Here is a 14645-nt window from a genome sequence, read left to right as displayed (position 1 = left end):
CATTCCCTGACAGAGGAGCTCAAAGATATGGAACAATGCCCCAAGCTTCAGATTCAACACAATGGTAGGCCTCCATCAGTCCAATCTTCTGTTTGAGATAGGATCTCACTCCTAGAAATCATGGCCATCTTGCTTCCTGAGTCTCTCCAGTGCTGAGATTACAGGCATATGCCACTGCACCTGGCTCATTAACCCTCATCTGGAAACCATCTTCCTATGCCCAGAGGTCCCCATCCATATAGGACCTCAGTTAAGGTGCGAGGAGGCACCAAACCCTTCGCTGAAAGGCCCTGTGGGACCTTGCTCAGGCCACCACCTCACAGGTCCTGATCCTCCTCGTCCCCTTCTTCCTCCCCTTCCTCCTTTGCTTCCTCTTCCTCCTCTTCCTCCTTCCTTTACTTCTCTTGTCCCTTCTCCTGTTCCTCCTCCACTTCCTCGTTCTCCCCCTCCACATCCTCCTCCTCCTCCTTCCTCCTCCACATCTTCCTCCCCCTCTTCCTTCCTCCTCCACAGCCTCCTCCTCCTTCCTCCTCCACATCCTCCTCCTCCTCCTTCCTCCTCCACATCCTCCTCCTCCTTCCTCCTCCACATCCTCCTCCTGCTCCTCCTGCTCCCCCATTCCTCCTCCTGTCCTCTTGTTTGTCCTGCACTTCCACCTCCTGTTCCTCTTCTTCCCTCGTCCTTTCTCTTTCTCCTCCCCCTCCTTCCCCCTCCTCTCTCCTCTTTTTCCTAACTCCCCCTCCCCTTCATCATCATTGAACCCTGTTCTCCTCACCCCCTCGACTCTGGCCTGTTTCCTGGCAGCTGCAGAAGCCCACCTTGCGCCCGCCCTCTCCACGGTTCAGGCGCACCTCTCTCCTCCAATAAACTGTTTGCATTCCATCTGGTGAGCGTTTGCTCCGAAGACATTTCCCTGTCAATCTCTCCCGCCACATTAAAAATCTGTCATTACGATTGCATCGCCGCCTGGCTCCTGAGATTTCTGACTGCTTTATTGCTCTCCTGATTTTTCCTCTTGCCTGCTACAGCCGAGAAGCAGAAATAAAGGTTTGTTGTTGAGACATGGCCGGGAGGGAAGTGGGAGGCACACATCTGTCAAGGCATTACCTTTCTTCAACCAGGGATTAAGGTGTTTTACGGCGTTCGCTACCGAGCAGTCACACTGAATAAATTTTCTCAGTAGAACATAAAAATGAACTCATACATTTTGAACCAAGTTTCCTTCTTCTGAGCCAACGCGGATTGTTATGCGGCAGAGAGCCCTTGCACAGGAGCCCTGTACAGCCAGGAAGTTTCTTGGGACCCGCCCCACCTCCCTCCAGAGCTGCATTATTTAAATGCCAGTTGAGGGGAGAGAAGCATCTGGACTGGAGGGAGCTGTAGCTGGGAAAGCTTCCTGGGACAGAACGAAAGATCTAGAAGGCATTTTGTCCCTGCGCCCACTCACTCCCTTCACTACCTGCCTTTCAGGAACATGAATGGCATTGTCCCTTCACGTGGCATTCCTCTGCTCGCCTCTGTTCCAGGATCTTTTGCTAATTTAAGTGAGGCTTCACGGGGTCTGCTAGGACCACAGCCGCTGCCACGGTGGAGGCTTGTTCTTTGAGCTCTAACCTTCAGACACTGGGTTAGCCTGCTTAAGGGAACCACCGCTCACCGATGCCAACCGAAGCTCAAGTACAAAGACTGCAGCAAGAACCCCAAGGTCAGGACACCAGCAAAAGCTGACCTAGGATGGAAGCCAGGGGTCCCAGTCTTCAAGCAATCACGGGCTTCTGTGCAGGGCAAGGCACAGGAAGGGAGCAAAGTCTGTAAACCAATTTGGGGTACCTCCGTTTTGTGAAAAAGCAAAGGTACCTGAGGTACACTCCATTGCATTGGTGCCCTCTGCCTCTGCACACTGCCACAGTCACAGCAAAGTAACAGTGGCTCCTGGTTCTGCAAAGCTGCTCAGTTGCTGTCCCAGACTGCGACCCAGCTCCATTGTGTTATAATGTATGAGTTGGGTATACACGTGTGAGTGCATGCAAATACTCTGTGTTTTCCCAATATACTTACCTTTCTGCCTAGCACATTTCCTCTATCTGGAACCCTGAAATTCTCTATATCCGATTTTTATTTTAGCACAAACACTTATTCATCCTTCAAAACCTTGGAGTCTCCATGAAATCTCCCTTTACCCTTCAAGAAGTATTGAAGACTTCTCAGAGAACTCTGCACCCCTGGCCTCAGCTCTGACCCAGTCACGGCACTCACTGAGTTCTTTTATAAACCATTTGTTTGAAAGTCAGTCTCAACATCAACAGAACTCCCTGGCCATCACATACCAAGGGCTCTGTAGTCCTCCAGTGACCCTGGAAGACAGCTCTGCTGTGCTCTCCTTTGGAGGACAGCTCTACCATTTAAGGAGAGCTCTTTCTTATTAGATATAGCAAGTGCAACTTGCGCTGCTGGGGGCCCATGGCTTGATGGTACATGAAGGACCTAGAGGGGATTTGAGGGAGGCTGGGGCAAAGCTCTGGGATTCCAGAATCAATATTGGAATCCAGTGTTAATTTTCATGGTTGTCAATAGAAACAAGTCACCTACCTGCCTTCACAGATTCCGGGTCCCTCTGCTCCCAAAGAAACTTCACCTTGGTAGCCCAGACCCAATCCCAGAAACATCACACAAGTGTCCTGGAGATGGAAACCAACTTCAAAGGCCAGGTTGGGCTTTCCTGGAACAGCCTTGACTCTTGCTTAGAAGGTGAACCCCAGGCCCCAACGCTATCATGGTCCCTGAGTCTTCCAGGCAGCTCTTTTTCTGTTTTCAAGGAGCTGCCTTGTGTTAACTCCAGGGCCATCTAAATCATCCTTGATGTTCCTGGTTCATTCCGGAACCCCCCAGAGTTCTTCCTACCCTCAAGCTACTTTTGACAAAACTCCCTCTCAGGCCATTCCTTGGTCCTGAAGATGGCTGATGAGGCTGACCTAAGGACTAGCCAGAAGCACTGTGGGGCTAAGTTTGGGGTGGAAAACACAGTAAAAGAATCACTTGTGAACCAACCAGAGGTATCTAGACTCCCTGGAATGTCCACGGGGTAAGTACTTCCGGAGGGAGGCCCTGGCAGGTGGGGTGGGAGGGGGAAGAAAGGGAATTCTGGAAAGAAAGAGAGGGCTGTGCAGAGCCCTGGGAGAGCCGCAGGCTCCCCTCCCCCTCTTAGGATATGTTCCTGTTGTAGCCAGCAAGGAGGAGAGATGCTGTGCCACAAAGCACTCTACTTAAGGAAGAGGACACAAGCCTTTCTTGGTCCCTGTATTAGACGTCTGGTTTTTTTTTTTTTGTTCGTTTGTTTGTTTTTTCGCTGTGACAAAGTCCCTGACAGAAGCTACGTAAAGAAGGAAAGGTTTCTTTTCATCTCGGTTTCAGGGTACACTCCATCATGGGGGGCATGACTGCAGGAATGTGAGGCAGCTGGTCACAGGCATCTGCTCTCAGGAGGTGGTGAGATGCATGCTGACGCTCGGCTTGCTTCCTTTTCATTCAGGCTGGGACGCCAGCCCATGGGATGGGGCCATACACATTCAGGGTGAGCCTTCCCACCTCACGTAACTCAACCTAGAAACTCCCTCACAGGCATATTCAGAAGTCTATCTCTTGGGTGATTCTAGATCTTGCCCAATTAACAATCAGTATTAACCACTGCAGTTCTCCCCTAGCCGAGTTGGACCAGGGTATTGACATGGTTTAGGAAAGACAGGCAATTGTTACTTTAAAGGTATTTAAAATCTGGGTCTGGAGAGATGGCTCAGTGGCTGAGAGTACTCGCTGCTGCCCTTGTAGAAGACTGGGCTTTAGATCCCAGGACCCACATGGTGGCTAACCACCCTCAGTAACTCCAGTTCTGGGGGTAATCCGACATCCTCTTCTGGCCTTTGTGAGTATTGCATGCGTGTGGTACATTTACACACATGCAGGCAAAACACTCATGCAACATAATTTTTTAAATTAAAATTTAAAAATTAAAATATCTAAAAATAAAAATGAGAAAACATTAGGCTAAAATATAGAAAGAAGCATGTTTTCCTACAGTCTAATGGTAAAGACTTTATTTCTTTTTTAATTTTATTTTCTTTTTATGTGTATGAATGTATTGCCTGCATGTGTATAAGTGTACCCGTTTTGTGCAGTGCCTGCGGAGGTCAGAAGAAGGTGTCAGGGTCCCTGGAACTGGAGTTATGGATGGTTATTAGTTGCCGTGTTTGTGCTAGGAATCGAACCCAGGTCCTCTGGAAAAGCAGTCAGTGCTCTTAACTGCCGAGCCATCTCTCCAATCCCAATGTTAAAGCCTTTTTTTCTAAGCCAAGCATAAAATGGGATGTCTTCAAAGGAAATTTTTTATCTGAAAATGCAACTTCTAAATTCTGCAGCGATGATCCCAAACCAGCAGAGACGGCATGCAATACCCAGGAAAGGCCAGGCCTGTTGTATAGCAAGTGTAACAGGTTCATGGTGAAAGACACATGTGTGCAGCGGAAGAGTTGACATAGGAGATGGTCAGGAAGGTGACAGGGGAACATGGATGGTTATGGACACAAGAAGGTTCTGTTTCTCACCACGGTCAAAGCATATCAAATCAGTTTATGATGAGATGAGAATCCATTTATCAGAAGATTACCAGAGGCTTGGGGGTCAGATCTCACCATAGCATGGCTTAAATTTGTCCATTCTTAAGAGCGTTCCAGGACTTTATTACAGAAATAAAAAGAGTAGAGGGCTTTGATCTTCATAGTCTTTAATTTAATTTTTTATATTTTTCTGAATTTCATATGAGCACTCTACTTACATCATTTCCATGTCCTCTCTCTCCTCATCTGACCGCTCCCACGCTCTCCCTCCTCCCTCTCAAATTCTTCACCTCATCTTTAATCATTGTTGCTGAGTATGTGTGTATAGATATATAAGCAAACTATTGAGTCCACTTAGTGGTGTTAGTTTGTGAGTGTGTTTAGGGCTGACCCCTTCAGCTCAGATGACCTATCAAGAGATTATTCTTGGAGAAAACTGATCTTTCTCAACACTTATTAATTACCTGTGACTCTTCATCTAGAGGTGGGACCTTATGAAATTTCCCCCATCCAGGTTGCCCTGTGAGCCTATGTTGACATTATGTAGGTCTTGTTTACATAACCACATTGCTGAGATTTCATGGGCACAGCTTCCTTACCATGTCTGGAAGATACTCCCTAGCAGCAGGCATCCTGCTCCTCTAGCTCCTACAGTGTTCCTGCCCTCTCCATCATGCTCCCTGAGCCTCAGATGCAGGGGTTGCATGGTAGATGCATCAATTTGAGCTGGGCATCCATGACACTTAATCTTTGCATTTTACCCGTTGTGGGTCCCTGGAATTGTACATATGTGTGGAGCCCAAACATACTTTCTCGGAGGGTTAAGTATAATGGGGAAATTAGAGAAAGATTCAGAATATCACCTAAAGAAGAATCATTGTCATAACCCATTCATGAAAAAGAACACAAAACAAAGGCCAGATGTGGCAGCCTACACTTAGAACCCCAGCATTGCTGAGGTGGCGACAGCTGGACCCCAAGGGATTGTGGGCTAGGCAGTCCAGTCGGCACGGTGATCTCTAAGTTCACCGAAAGACCCTGTCTCAAAATTAAGGTGAAGAGTGTTAGAGGAAGATACCCAATGTTGCCTCCGACCTTCACATGAATGTACAAAGGACCAGTGCACCCATATGTATATGTGTGCACATGGAGAAAGAGAGAGAGAGAGAGAGAGAAACAGGAGGAAGTGAGGCTACTCTAAACTAACTGACACCTAGTATTCAACGAAGTGTTGCTAATATAATAAAAGCAAAGTGCAGCATAAACAAGGGGCGGAAGAGCAAAATTATGACAGAAGTCACTCCTGAAGGAGCACGTTGTTTTTTTAAAAGCATGGCAACTGCAAGACAGAATCTCCTGCCTATTCTATCTCATTTGTTCTTTGCAATGTGTCTACTATTTGCAATATAATCCAAGTTCACTTGATTTTAAGTGCTCTAAGAAACTTGAGGACAATCCCAAAGAACCAAGAAAGTGGGTGTGTTCAGAAAGAGTCTGTGAGACGGAGGCTCTCCAACCCAGGAATATGAGTCAGGACTGTGTCTCAGGTAGATCCAGCCTAAACTGAAAAGTGTGGCTGTGGTCACTCTTCCTGGCCGTTGAGACACTGAGCATATGCCACATATCCCTTTTTACCTCCCATTCAATATACTCTTTTGATTAGATGAACAGACCAGTTGAGAGGATCATTGGGAATGACCTTGGTGGTCCCAGAGTGGGTTGCCTTCCGGATCCAGGTTATCAGCCTTGGCTGGTGTTACCGCAATGTCTGAACCTTACTTATCACCATCCAGCCACCCATGAAGTAATTATTGCATGGCCCAGCCTGGCCCATTTCCTAACAGGCACTCTTACACGTGACCTCTGTCTAGCTGGGGGAAAGCCTCTGGTTTGCGAGTCAAATGTGATTAAGTGGCTGAGAGTCAAGTGTAATTCAGTTCAGGAGGAAGAAAGGGAAAAAGGAGAAGCTGCCAAACCTTGACAACCTAGATGTTCCCAACTGCTGTGGGAGATCAATACTGTCATCAGGTTATGCTGAATGGCACCCAACATGAAGTCTACCTAGGAAGTACCTTCCTGTGTAGTCTGAGGATGTCTGATGCTGAGACTCAGCAGGGAGGCGGAGAGATGATAGGATGTGGGTTCCCCTGTCTTATGGCCTGGGATTATCAACTTGACAGGATTTTGAAACACCATGAAATCAAGTCTCTGGGCATGTTTGTGAGGGACTTTATAGATCAGGTTAACTGAGGTTGAAAAACCCACCCTAAATGTGGGTGGCACCATTCCATGGGCTGGGCTCACACACTGAACAGAAAAGAGGGAGTGAACTTAGCACCAGCATCCATTTCTCTCTCCTTCCTGATTGCAGATGCAATGTGACCAGCCGCTCCATGCTCCTGCCTCTGTGCCTGTCCCACCATGAAGCGTTGTAGCCTAGAACTGTGAGTCAAAAGAAGCCTCTATTTCTTAATTGCTTTTGTCCGACGTCTTGTCACAGCCTTGAGGCATATAACTAATACGTGACCCAAACTCTTTCCAATAGCATCTACTCTTGCTCAGCTTGGGCAGTGAGATGAGCAAGCTGGGGGTTGTAGACTCAGTTCTGCCAGCATGGAGTGGAGCATTCTGGGTGACATATCATTCTTACCTACTTCTTTGCCTTATTTGCAATGTGATATGGTGCCCTGCTGCTGGGAGGATGAAAGGAGATACCCCTTCAAAGCACCCAGCCTCCAGTCTGGCACATGGGGAATGCTGGATAAGCCCTGGCTAACACCAACACATGACCGTGCATGCCTCCCATTGGCTTTCCTCCCTGACAAGATCATGTATGCAGAGACATGGATCCACAATTAAGTTCATCCTTCCTATCTCTACCCAAGTTGTAAAAATTTGTTTTGTTTGTGTGATATTGTTTTTCCTCACGACCATTTCATAAAACTGGTTTTGGAATCCAAAATCCTGTCAAAGTGAGAACATTCATTTGCAATCCCCTTAAGAACATGTAATATGATTTATAGATGCATTTTCTTAAGCTTCACAATATCACGTTCATATTTCGGCCTCAGAGGCCTTCATTGCCTTGCCAAACTCTGGAGTTTTATTGTTGTATCAAATAAACCATGGCTATAAATCATCCCCAGATGGCAGCCTAATTGTTTACATGGAGTGGGACCTGCTGGATAGAGTGCCTCAGCCTCACCTACCCACGTTTCTTAAGGCTACCTTATCCCTGACTTCCCTCTGAGTCCTGTCAGGCTTCTGTGGAGGGACCAGCTCTCTGTACCAAATCTGACAGTTTCAGAGACATTTACTATGTTTCTCCGCAAATGTCCCAACTCATTCTGGTTTCTAGGAGTTGAGTTATTTCAACAAGCCCCTGACTCTCTTCTGTAGAAAAGCCGTTGCCCGCTCTGAGTTTCTACAGCAAACGTTGACCCTGAACCCTGGTAACAGTTGGGTTATGTGCTGACAACTGGAGGAAGGCAGAGGGCTCCCTTTATCCAGGGAGGGCAGGGCTCAGGGCCTTAGGTATGATGTGATGGTGGGCTGGGCACGGAAGGCAAATAACCCACATGATCATCGTCTCGTCCTGGAGACACTTCACCTCAGAAGCTTACAGAGGGAAGGGTACAAGGGCCTTACACATGTGAATCTTAAATGGAGAAAACACTTTCTAGACAGTTCAACCACAACCTCACATGCCCAGTCCTGGGGAAAGTGGCTGGGTTTCTCCTCCCTTCCAGCATCTTCCTCGCTGACCACCTGTTCTGCCTCGGAGGCTACTGTGGATGCTTCTCCCGGCCTCTTCACTCTTCATCCCGACCTTTCCTCTACTAGACAGGTACATTTATCTGTTAAAGGAGGGAGATCAGGATTAAGCTGGTAACACACAAGCCGAGGCCAATGTGCTCATCTGTACACTGCCTTACTTCTCCCTAGTGGGGATCGGTACATGATTTTCTTCTGTATAAATTCTGTAATAGCATAAAATATGGGCTTCTTTAGCCAGGCTCCCGTTAAGCTGTTTTCAGCTTAGAACAGTGCCACAGTAGCTGCGTCCGTCTGCCCTCTACCTCCATCATCAGGGGAAGAATCTCTAGAGATGCCCTCATCCATAGCTGATCTTGCAGCAAGCATCTAACTGCACAGCCAACCCCTCACCTCCTTTCAATCCCCAGTCCCCGTCCCCGTTGCCTGCTGTTCAGAACTAACCTCCCTGTCACCTGACGCCTGGTATAAGCAGATGTGTAGGTGGCCGTTTTGAGTCTCATCCCTTGTCACCTGGTGGGTGTTTAGCCAGTTGACACTGTGGCTTGTGGTTAGCTCTACTGAAGCCTCTGCCCAAATGGAGGTACTCCTGGGGGAACCCACAAACATGACCAGGCCAGGAGCTCAAAGCTCTGTGGACAAATGGTGTCACTAACTGAAAATATTTCTTTGAATGGCCTTACAACGGGGTGGGTCTCCAGGATAGAAAGAAAAGTAACAGTGACCCATTTTCTTATGGTTTCTTTATGAGTTATTTTTTAAATGTTTTAATTATTTTTTATGTGTATGAGTGTATTGCCTGTGTGTAGGTAGGCGCACCCGTGTTGGGCAATGCCCAGAGAGGTCAGAAGAGGGTGTCAGGTCCCCTGGGACTGGAGGTACAGATGGTTGTTATTCACCATGTGCATGCTAGGACTCAAACCCAAGTCCTCTGCAAGAGCAGCCAGTGCTCCTAACTGCTGAGCCATCTCTCCAGCCCTGTGAGTTATTTTTAATGAATATTTTTATTGTGTTTTTATCCATTTCATACAATAAATCTTAATTATAGTTAGGTCCCTCCCCCTAACCTTAGCCGAGTTATTTTTTTAGTTTTCACATCTTCAGTTATATTTTTAAAAAATAGCAAAAATCCAAACAAAAGAAAACAATGCTTATGAACAGATGGAAAAGAAAAAGTTGCTTGAGAGGAAGAACATTTTTGAAAGAGATAAAGAAATGAACCAGGGTCTCAACAGCCATCACTGACTCATCAGTGGGAGAAATGTCTCAGGGGAACTCAGATATGAGAGCAAGGTGTGGACTTTGCTAAACACTCATTGCAGGGAGGTGTGAGGGGGTCACTTTAAAGTGTTAGTAACAGACCCAGAAAGAGAGATCCTGAAAGGTCAGAGATGGGTGTCCAGCAAGACCACAAGCCCCATGGTGTGCTCCCCCATAAAGGAGAGGAAGCAAAGTCAGAGACACCAGAGCTCCCGTAAAAGACACCAATGTTCAGACAAAGACACCAGGGTTCCTGTAAGAGATACCAAGTTTCAGTCAGAGACACAGTGTTCAGTCAAAGACACCAGAGTTTACAGTCACCAAAGCTCAATCAGAGGCACCAGAAGTTAGTCAGAGAAACCAGAGTTCATCTAGAGACACCAGAGTTCAGTCAGACACACTAGTTAGTTCAGTCACAGACACCAGAGTTCAATCAAAAGATACCAACGTTCAGTCGGAGACACCAGAGTTCAGTCAGACACACTAGTTAGTTCAGTCACAGACACCAGAATTTACTCAGAGAAATGAGAGTTCAGAGGCACCAATATTCAGTCAAAGACACCAGAATTTATTCAGAGACATCAGAGTTCAGTCAAAGAAACCAGAGTTCATCTAGAGACACCAGAGTTTAGTCAGAGACACAAAGAATTCAATCAGAGAAATAAGAGTTCAAAGACACCAGTGTTCAGTCAGAGACATGAGAATTTAGTCAGATTACAGGTTTCATTCTTAGACCCCCAAATTTAGCCACAGATGCCAGAATCTAGTCAGAGATACCCAAGTTCAGTCAGAGACATCAGAGTTCAATCAAGAGATACTAAAGTACAGTCAGAGAGACATCGGAGTTCAGAAATGGCCGGAGGTTAGTCACAGACACTGGAACTCAGCCAGAGAAATGAGAGTTCCGACAGAGATGCTCTGAGTTCAGAGAGATTCAGAGTTCAGTTAAGTCAACCAGAGCTCAGCCAGATAGACCTAGTTCAGTCTCTATCTTTTATCTAAGAGAGAACTTGCATAAGAAACAATGAGTTTACTCAACTAGCTTCAAATGTCATGTCATGGGGAGACCACCAGAATTCATCTTCCATAATTCAGAAAAAATACAGTGAGGGAGGGAAAGAGGATGTTAATAAACAGATCTATATGTACTTCTGAAATTCCTGCAATTTATATCCAAACTTCCCAGAATTTCTCTTCTGAAAGAATTTCCCTCCTTAGGCAAACTCAGATATGTTAAGTAGAATTTACAACAAGCTATTATGCTCAAAGTGTCTTCCAAACAAATACAGCTACAACTGTTTTTCTTGTTCCTATCAGTCTCTCTAATAATCAGCAACCATCTAGTTTACAGATGAGTTGACTGACTGTTTACCAATCACATGGGCTCAATCCCACCCACAGACCAAAGTACAGCTCCCATGACCCTGCTCAGGGCTGACCCCAGACTTCACAGTTTGAACCAGACATGATGGGTATAGGCAGAAACAAGCTACTAACTTAGGACACTTAGCAACTTCCCCTCCCACAGTCACCAGTTTGACCATGTGGCCAGGTAGGTGAGCACCCTTGACCCCAGCTCAGCTCCTTAGCAAGGGCCATGACAGCTTCTCTACTGTGTCCACACACTTAGGTCTCAGAGGGATCCGTACATGGGAAGACATTGAAGCATGACCTGGGGGAGCCTAGAGATGCAAGCCTGTGGTCTGTTCTAGCACTACACCCATACTGCATGAGCCACGATGTAACCAGCCTCGCCCTAGCAGGGATGGGAGATTCTGAAGAGACACTTGTACCTCGCAATCTGGTTGTCACACTATTGTAGCGATGGACCCTAAAGCAATGGGAATTTCTCCAGGAATCACATGCCGGGTAAAGGAAAAGGTATCAGCAGAGGAAGTGGGCCAGCACAGTGGCTTCTAGCCTGGAAAGAGATTTATGACTTGTCAGACAGATTTATAGGATAAGACTCAAGTCCAGATACAGATGGCTCAGTGGTGAGCAGGTCACGCCTTGCCGGGGACTATGTGGCTTCTCGAGTGCATGACTGCAGCCTCAAGTTTGGTGCCGTTGATGTCTCATTTGTGTGAAGCCTAGAGGTGATTCTTTTTATCTTTTACTACTGTAAGGATTTGGTGCTGAGAAGGAGTAATTTACCCACAAGGACTTTTTTTTTTTTTCATTTTTAGTATTTTTACTGTTTTTGTTCATTTTATATAACGCATCTAAATTTAGAGCCCCTCCCTGTCCCCCATAGCGCCACCCCCACCAGATTTCATGCATTCTGTAATATATGTTAAGTCCTATCTGGTCAAGCATTTCTATAAGGTGTCCTTTGGTGCAAGTCCATCCACTAGAATCTAGTCAGCCTATCTAGTCACTTCCTTAAAAACTGATTCTCCCTCACCCCACAGTAATCAGTTATCAATAGTTTCTTGGCTAGGGCTGGCACCTGCGGACCAGTTTCCCCTGCTGTGTGCTGTGTTTTTGTCTGATTGAGTTGGCATGAGTTTTGTGTGGGGTTTACCCTATGTTCAGCCAACCCTGCTCTGTGGAGCCATAGCCAGGTATTCGGTCAGGGCCTACAGAGGAGCCTGAGGGATGAAGCAAGACACCAACAACCTGGTGGACAGCAGCGGACAGCATGTGGTGTTCGTGATGAAAACAAGGGGCGGCAGGTTGCACACACTTGATGCTCAAGGCTAACGCACAACCTCCACACATCTGATACTTCACGTGTTTGCTGACGGAGGTTTGGCAGCCGGCAGCTCTGGAACCAGCTCCTCCGATATGTTGTCATTTTATTCTTGAATTCCAGAGTAAGGGGAGAGAGATGACCTGAGACATCCAAGGCCTGGGCCTACTTGCCTTCTTCCTGTGGCCTGTCTAGGCCTCAGCTCTGCCTCCCTGGGACTGGGTGAGCTGGTTGGTGTGACACAAGCAGGAAGAGAGAGAAGTCTGGCTCACTGGACCCCTGGCCCTGCACACAGAGTCATACAATCAAAGGCTCTGTCAGCTTGGAAGGTGCTGAGGTCTCAAGGGTGGTCAAGTTCAAGCCTTTTTAACTGGTGGCCATGGGGGAGCTGAGTAGCTCTTTCAGAGAACACTAAAATCTAGCGCTTGCTCGGGCAGGGCTCCTGAGCCTTGTAATGAGAATGTTTACAATCTTTGGTGTCAAGGACTGCTACTAAGTTCACGTGGCAACAGTGAGACCTCGGAAGGTGGCAGCCCGCTTCTCGTGGTCCGGTTTAACAAATGTGGATTTAGTCAGCTTGGAGTAAGACCAGCATTCAACTGAATTCAAAAGCCACTGTCCCTGGCCTCCAAGAGATCCCAGGCCTGTCCACCTCTGTTTCGCACACCATGGCTCTTCTACACAGAAGCACTTAGAAATTCCTAATCCCAATCAGTTCTGTGTGCCTGAGGTGGGAGAAGACAGGCTGTGGAGTGTGTCTATCCTTAGCACTAGAGTGTCTTTGTTTATGTGCTACAGAGTTATCTGACAGGCTGATGCCAGATGTTTGGTTTTTTCATTTTAATCACAAACCATCCCAAATCCCATACCCTGGGACTACTACCCATGCATGGGACTCAGCCTATGACCTAGAGGGTTTCTGGGGTGGAGGTTGGGGGAAGAATATAAACCAGCCTTTCTATGTCTAGGTGGAAGGTCCAGGGGTTTCAGTCACTCTGGCAGGGACCACAGACAAGGGTGGCTAAGAATTAGGATGCCTACAGTGATCAAACCTGGAAAGGTCATTCAGGTAGAGGGAGAACGATGACCAAGAGGCCCTAGTATGACCAGTGGCTGGTGAGAGACAAGGTGATGCATGAGGGATCTCCATCACTAAAGACTGAAGGGGAAGTCAGGTGTCACGACTTTGTACTGGCTGTGCAGAGGAAACCGTTTGTCATCTCCAGAGCTGCTAACCCGTGGCCCTGATGATGTCTTGTCTGGATCGTCTTTTGGGTCTGGCCAGCCTATGTCCCGTAGGGTGCAGAGCAGCCCTGGCCTCTACCCACTAGATGCCAGTAGCAGCCCTTCAGGAGTTGTGATGCCGGAAGGTATCTCCAGGTACTGTCAAATGTTCCCAGAGGGTAAAATCATTCTGGGTTGAGAATCTCCTCTAAGTCAAAGGCAGTGTGCAAGGACAGTGTGCAAGGACTAACTGGAGAAGTCATGAGGGGCCACTGCAGTGACTCTGTCTTCTGAGCCAGCACCTGGCACACAGTAGGTCCTCCTAAGTGAGGACTGAAAAAGGAGAACTCTTCTGAGCTATAGTAGGCCTGTGCTCAGCAAGGCCAGGGCCCTGTCAGGCCAGTGTCCCTTGGGCTGGGCAGCCACAGTGGGTACCATCTCAGGGGCCAAGCCCTGCTGGGTGGCTGTTTATCTGTGAGCCCAGGGCTGCCTGCTGGGCATATTAGAGGTCATGAAATAATGATGCGGCCTAGGAGGCGTAATTAAAAGCCACCGTGACATTGATCTGCTGAGATTTCTGAAAGAGCCCAGAGCACACGGGGCGACTCTCTCTCTTACCTCATGCAGGCCCAGCCTGATTGGCCCCCTGGGCATCGCTGGGGCCGTGGAACCTCACCTGTGGCCGGGAGACTCCCAGGGCAGCAGCCAGGCTGGCTTCAGAGGCAGTGCAAAACAGGAGGCCTGGGCCTGGGGGGCAGCCCAGCTGCTGTGCTCTGCCCTGGGAAGGCAGAAACAAGCCTGCTGTTAAAGACACAGCTCCCCATTCACTGAGCCTCAAAGGTTAACCTCTTCCTCTTTAAGCCCAGAGACCTAGCCAGGCAGAGGAGCTGCCGTGCTTCAGGGCTTTGGTGAAGGCCGTATTGTCTTTGCCCTTTGGACCACAGGGCCTGCGGGAACGGCTACCAGATGGAGGCAAAGCAAGCCAATAGTGACTGTTTGAACCCAGGCTTGAGAGCTGAACAAGCTCTCCTACAACATGGACATTTAATACATTCCCATAGTAATGGTCTCTGACGGAACTGTTG

This window comes from Nannospalax galili, unplaced genomic scaffold (genome assembly GCF_000622305.1).
Source record: "Nannospalax galili isolate Female #2095 unplaced genomic scaffold, S.galili_v1.0 scaffold188, whole genome shotgun sequence".
NCBI classification, from domain to species: domain Eukaryota; kingdom Metazoa; phylum Chordata; class Mammalia; order Rodentia; family Spalacidae; genus Nannospalax; species Nannospalax galili.
This window is presented reverse-complemented; position numbering follows the sequence as displayed.